This window comes from Elephantulus edwardii, unplaced genomic scaffold, assembly GCF_000299155.1.
Source record: "Elephantulus edwardii isolate Elephantulus edwardi_28Jun2011 unplaced genomic scaffold, EleEdw1.0 scaffold00264, whole genome shotgun sequence".
Taxonomy (NCBI): domain Eukaryota; kingdom Metazoa; phylum Chordata; class Mammalia; order Macroscelidea; family Macroscelididae; genus Elephantulus; species Elephantulus edwardii.
In genome coordinates, this window is record NW_006400014.1 from 1163388 (window position 1) to 1170355 (window position 6968).

General features: G+C 39.3%; 1 protein-coding gene and 1 pseudogene across 1 annotated transcript in view; both read right to left on the reverse strand.

Moving 5' to 3' along the window:
* The window catches only part of NARG2 (NMDA receptor regulated 2), a 79544-nt gene that overhangs the window by 52001 nt on the left and 20575 nt on the right, over window positions 1-6968 (reverse strand). The gene's annotated exons all lie outside the window — the stretch shown is intronic.
* On the reverse strand, window positions 934-2457 carry LOC102845398 (annotated as a pseudogene).

The following is a 6968-nucleotide window of genomic DNA, read 5'->3' on the forward strand; positions in this document are numbered from 1 at the left end:
AATCCTGATGCCACTGTCATAATTTACTTGGGTTTTGCAAAAAATTTTTATCCTGGTTGTCTGTTACTTTTAACTTTAAAAGGAGAATAATCTGTGCTTATCTGCTCATGTAGTTGAGAGCATCCATCATAATCGTATACATGCTTATTTACTGGACAACTACAGGATTATGTTTGTACCACAAGATCTATTCATACTTAATGGAGATGAATTAAAATCTCCTTTTTTATATTTATTATTAATTTCAATGAAAATTTACAGAGACTTTGGATTTCCATTCATTCACTGTTGCACTTTTCTCTCCTCCCAAACCTCCCCCCTAGTACACTACCCTGCTGGAAAAGTAAAATTCTTTCATTGTTTTACAATCCCTCCCCACTAGTATACTACCCTATTGGAAAAGGAAAAGAAAAATTCTTTCATTGTTTTACAATCCCTCCCCGCAGGTTCACTCCACTATACAGTCTTTGCTCGGGACTCCTGTCATGACAAAAATACCTAATAACATATCCCTCTTAAATAGTTTTCTCCCTCATCTGTTTCAATGCAGTTATTGAACCCATCTTTCTCAGTCTCCCCCTAACTCCGAGGTCAGTCCTGTTTACAACAGTGGTCCCATGCAGTATTTGTCTTTTTGTGACTGAGATACTTCACATAGCATAATGTCCTCCAGGATCACCCCTTCTGAATAATATTACATGAGTTCCTTGTTTTTCAATGCAGTTTACTATTCCACTGTGTGAATACACCACAGCTTCTCTATCTATTCATTCATTGATGGCACTTAGGTTGTTTCTAACTCCTTGCTATTGTGAACAAAGCTGTGATAAACATGGGGGTGCATATAAAATCTCCTACTTTCTTAATACAGATGTGTGTATCAGGTGTACACTCCAGTCACTTGTATACACTGGCTGTTTCGTAGCAGCACAGTCAATCATTTTCACCATAATCACTGTAACCCTGGTAGCCACTGTTCCTTCTTTCATGGATACTAGACATCTTTTTCCACACTGAGTCTAAATGAAAGCTAGCACTGAAAGATTGGCCCAGACATCCATACTCCTTCTTGGAGATGTTATCTTTACTCTCCGACTTGGAAATTCCATGGCCATGTGGTGGAGTTTGCGACTGTTGTCTGATGGTTCCAAATGAAAGTTCCAAAGGCCAAATCTTTGCCAATTAAGTCTCTGGAATGCTATAATGCAATGTAAATTTTCCCCGCCTTTTTTGTTTTTCCCTACTGTAGGCCCCTCTCTAAGTGTCAGATATCTAGATATTCTGGCTTTTGATTATTCAGATCAGTAACAATATCTGCCCATTTTTTTTACAATGAATAGCAGGATGTTTTCTACTTGATTCTCCAATTAAGATCCAATATTCTACTTCTTGTGATGAGAGGACCCTGAATGAATGAATGAATGAAGCTTTATTAGCTTTAACAGGGGTTGCCTCAAAGCCAATGGGACAAAAATAATGATTCTGGTGATGAAAGATAGCCAGCAATTCATCTTTCAATCCATGAGTTAACTTTGAAGCAGTTTCTCCAGCAGTTTTATTCTTCCCATGAGGTTTATATAGAACATAAGAACATCCTTTCATATGGAAGTGGTCATTAAGTTGCCGAAACCATCATATAAGCATTGTATTTCCAGTGAATGGGCCAAACCTAAAATCTTCAAATGGGGGTTGGAAGCCCAAAATACGTAAAGCTTCTTCCTGGGTAACAGGTGGAAGATTTCTGGCTCCTATTGTGCTATATATGACATTCCAACAAGAAATTAATGAGGAGATACCACAAGAAGTCTTATATATTGTGTTCAACTTTACAATACCATTGTCTTAGGTCTAATACTTAATTGCTGCTTACTATCCTCCAGAGGAGAATGCTGAGGACACTTTTTTTGATGTCTTCTTTTTTTAACTGAACTTGTTTCAAATTTGTGGTCACTGCATCAAATTCTGATTTATCAATTTTCCAAGCAAGATGTAGCTTGTCCGGGCTACTGGTTAAGTTTTCCAAGCTATTTTCTTTATTACAGATGATTTCTGATGCACTAGTATGTATGCCAACTTATCTGGAAGAATTCTTTCCAGCAGACAGAGAGGTACTATCAGAGAGGCAAGATAAGTGTGTTTGAACTAGTTTTGTTTTTTATTATTTTTGTGTGCGTGTACGGTCAAATCAGATCTGACTGGTACAGGAGGAGATTGCCCCTCCTTCCCCGGCAGAGCATCTGGTAGATTCGAACCATGCACCTCTGGGATTGTAGTTGCAGCTTCATGCCACTAGGCCACCAGAGCTCCCCTTGAACTAGTTTTATAGACTGAGGTTGCCTGGCTGAGAAAGGCATAGTCTGAACAGATGGCATAAATTTTTTTCCCAAGTATAAGTCACTGGACAACTCCATGGATAATGACCATCTCCTTTAGGACCCAACGGTGCTCCAGAAGCATTTGTGCAGAAAGATTCTACAGCATCTTGTAGATTCTCTTTAGAAGACTCTCTGTCAGGTCTGTGTTCACCATTTCCAGAATCATTTGAGCTTCCTGTTTCTGCAATGTTAGGCATTAAATCTAAGTAAAAAATTATGTTATTAGAAAGAAGGTACAAGTCTTCTGCTTTGCGAAGAACAACTTTAACAACTATCTACAGGATTCTACAAAAACTCGAAAGCTATGGAACTGACTCCTCCAGCATACTGGTCACTACTGTATTACCAGGAGTCAAACCTGTGGTAGAATGGTTAAAGACCTCAGCTGATTCAATCCACCAGCATTCATCAGATACTGTGACAAGTGAGGATCCCCCATTAAGGAAGTGAGGTGTTGTAAGTGGCTCCCGTGCATGATGCTGTGATGGAGCCAGGCTTCAGGAGAGCCAGGGGAGAGCCTGTGCCTCAGGTCTGTAGGCTCAGCCACAGAGGGCAGGCCAGAGACTGCAGGCAGCAGGGTGGTCACTGCCAAGCCAGTGTGGAGGGGATGCTGGCTGAACTCCCTGAGACGCAGTTGGGGAGAGCCCTGGGCCCAGGGTGCTGCCCTTATTTATGTTAATTTCTAATATTAACTTTCACCCCTAAATTCTCTCTCCTACAGAAGTCACTACAAGAACTTGAGCATTAAAATTAATAAGGTTTGTGCGATGCACATAAATATGGCCTGTGCAATACAAAGACTATTTTGGTTCACTAGCTATTTGTGCATCATTTTGGTTAAACTGTGAAGGAGGCTAAAGTGCTTTTAGATGAGTTTTACTTATTTATTTATGACAAGCGGAAAAATAAAAACCAAAGACAATTTTATACTTATTTTCAGCATACTGTATCACTATCAAAGATATTTCACAATTGCTAAGTATATTCAAGCAACCGAAAGACCATTATTTAGTTTAAAAATGTTTTTAACTATTTTTTAAAAAATCAGTTAAAAGTAAATAGTGTTAATAGTTTCAGACTCTTCACATCACTATCCCCCTAAATGCTATTTAATACTGAAAATATCCTGAGAAGTAAAGACATGAAAAGTGTACACAGACACCCAATATAAATCTGTCTTTATAAAGAAAGCAGAAAAGACAATGTTCCCTAAATTTTATTTTGTGTCACAAAGGAAAAATATGGGCAATATTCCACACTTTTGAAACATAAAAATTTAATAGATAACATTTCTGGAAGTGTGGTAGAGCACATACTTAGAAATTAAAATAAAACTAAATGGTGGATGAATTACAATTAACAATTTCTATGTCTTGTTGACCTTAGTATCACACAAGAAGAATCTCTAAGGATCAAAAAGAAATATACCACAAATATGAGCGAGGAAAAGCAGGAGTACTAAGCACTAAATAAATGTAAAAAAAGCAAAATGGCTTTAGGGCTAAGATTTCAAACAGTTATAAAATTAGGTAGAAAGCTGAACATGACAGCAGCATGATGTGTTCAGAATCACAGAAATCCTGATGGCTTTAGACTTAGGCCATCACATCAAGGGCTGGTCAAGGGGAAAGGGGTGTTGAATGGTGTAGGAAAAGTAGGAAGGGATCATGGTGGAGTAGGGAAAGAGTGGATAAAAAAATAAAAACCAAAAACCATGTTGCAAGGGTGAGCAATAACAATGAATCTATTGGTCATTTTTCTAACTAGGTAAATGTTTTTCATCTGCTCTTTCCTGTAAAATACTTGTCTGTCAGATACTATTTTATATATATAAACCCCACCCCCAGACACACACCCCAAACAAATACACAAATTGAGACAGACTAGGAAGAAGGATTGGCCATCTACTTCCGAAATGACAGGCCTTCGAAAACCCTATGTACAATAGAGCACACTTGGACTAGCAGACATGGCAATTGAGACTGAGATCTTAGAAATGGAAACGCAAAGAATGAGGAACAGTTGTAAGCAGACACTAGTGATTTGGAACGTGGAATGTGAGACATGAATGTCAGAAAATTGAACTTTGTTAAGAAAGAAATGGAACACATAAATATTGACATACTAGGTATTGGTGAAAGGAGATGGCTTGGCATGGGACATTTTGAATCAGATGATCTTATGACTTACTATGCCGGGGATGAAAAGGTGAGAAAAAAAGGGGTTGGTTTCATAATTAAAAAAGTCATTTCTAGATCCATACTGAAATACAATGTGGTGAGCGACAGGATAATATTCATACGCATACAAAGAACTCCAGTGAATACCACTATCATTCAAATAAATGCACCAACAACTAAAGCCAAAGAGGAAGAAAGGGAAGATTTCTATTAACTTTTGCAATCAGAAATTGATCAAGCATGCAATCAAGATGCATTGATAATAATGGGCCACTGGAACGCAAAAGTTAGGAACAGGGAAGAAGGATCAGTAGCTGGAAAATAGGGACTCAGTGACAGAAATGAGGCTGGAGATAGAATGAAAGAATTCTGCACATTCAATGATTTATTCATTGCAAATACCTTTTATAAGAAACATAACCGCAGGCTATACACATGGATTTCACCTGATGGTATGCATAGGTATCAAATTGATTACATTTGTGGAAAGAATCTCTGGAGAAGCTCAGTATCAGCTGTGAAAACCAGGCCGGGTGCTGATTTTGGGACAGACCATCAACTACTCATATTCAAGTTCAAGCTGAAGTTGAGGAAAATTAAATCAAATCCATAGGAACCAAAATTTGACCTTAATTCTGTCCCACTCCAATTTCAAAACCATTTCAGGACAAGTTTGAGGCCTTGAGCACCAATGAGCGTAGACCAAATGAGCTCTGGGAGGATATCAAGCAAATCGTCCATGAAGAATGCAAAAGATCATTACAAAGGCTGAGGAAGAAAAGACCAAGATGGATGTCAGATGAGACTATGAGTATTGCATTAGAGCGCAGAGAAGCCAAAACTAAAGGAAGAAATCAAAGAGCTGAACAGAAAATTTCAAAGGCCGCTTGGGATGACAAAGCAAGATACTATAACGAAATGTGCAAAGAGCTGGAGTCAGAAAAATCAAAAGGGTTGAACCCGCACAGTGTTTTTTAAACTGAAGGAGTTGAAAAACAAAGTGAAGCCATGGGTAGCAATACTTAAAGATACTTTGGGTACAATGTTAAATAATCCAGAAAGCATTAAAGGAAGATGAAAGGAGTACACAGAGTCAATGTATCAGAAGGAAATGGCTGACAAAGAAGAATTTCGTGAAATAACCTATGAGCAAGAGCCTGTGGTGATGAAGGAGGAAGTTCAAGTTGTTCTGAAGGAATTGGCAAAAAACAAGGCTCCAGGAGTTGATGACATACCAATTGACATATTTCAACAAACATACGCTGCCCTGGATATGCTCACTAGCTGCCCTGGATGTGCTAAGTTGTGCCAAGAAATCTGGAGGACAGCCAGCTGGCCAAATGACTGGAAAAGATAGATAGTTCTTCCCATTCCAAAGAAAGGTGACTCAACAGAGTGCGGAAATTATCGAACAATATCATTAATATCACACACAAGCAAGATTCTGCTGAAAATTAACAGAGAACTGCCAGGTGTGCAGGCTGGACTGAGAAGAGGTTGTGGTACTAGGGATATTATAGCTAATGTTAGACGGATCTTGGCAGAAAGCAGAGAATACCAGAAGAATGTCTATCTGTGCTTCATTGACTATGCAAAGGCTTTTGACTGTGTGGATAACAAGCAATGCTCCTTGTGAGAAGAATGGGAATCCCAAAACATTTGATTGTGCTAATGGGAAACCTATACTTGGGTCAAGAAGCAATCATCAGAACAGAGCAAGGAGACATTACATGGTTCAAAATCAAGAAGAGGGTCTGTCAGGGATGTATTTTGTCTCCATACCTTTTCAATCTGTATGAAGAACAGATCATCAGAGATGCTGGGCTGTACGAGGAGTAATGCTGCATCAGGATTGGTGGAAGAGTCATCAATAACCTGCGTTATGCAGATGCCACAACACTGCTCACTGAAACTGAGGAGGACCTGAAGCGATTGCTGCAGGTCAGGGACTGCAGCATTCAATACAGATTGAAGCTCAACATCAAGAAAACAAAGATTCTCACTACTGGGCCAACTGGCAGCATCAGTACGGACGGTGAAGAGCTTGAGATAGTTAACAGTTTTAGTTTACTTGGCTCCACAGTCAACATTCTTGGTAACAGCAGCCAGGAAATCAGGAGACGAATTGCACTGGGAAAGTAAGCTGTGAGGGACCTCTCAAGAGTACTGAAGAGCAACAATGTCGGGCTGGAGACTAGGTGTGCCTGATCCAGGCTACAGTCTTCGCAATTACGTGTTATGTATTGGACAGTTGGACAGTGAATAGGGATGATAAAAAGAGAATTGATGCCTTTTGAGCTGTGGTGCTGGAGAAGAGTGTTGACTATACCATGAACTGCTAGGAGAACAAACAGGTTTGTCCTGGAGAGGGTGAAGCCAGAGTGCTCCTTGGAGTCAAGGATTCTAAAGCTTC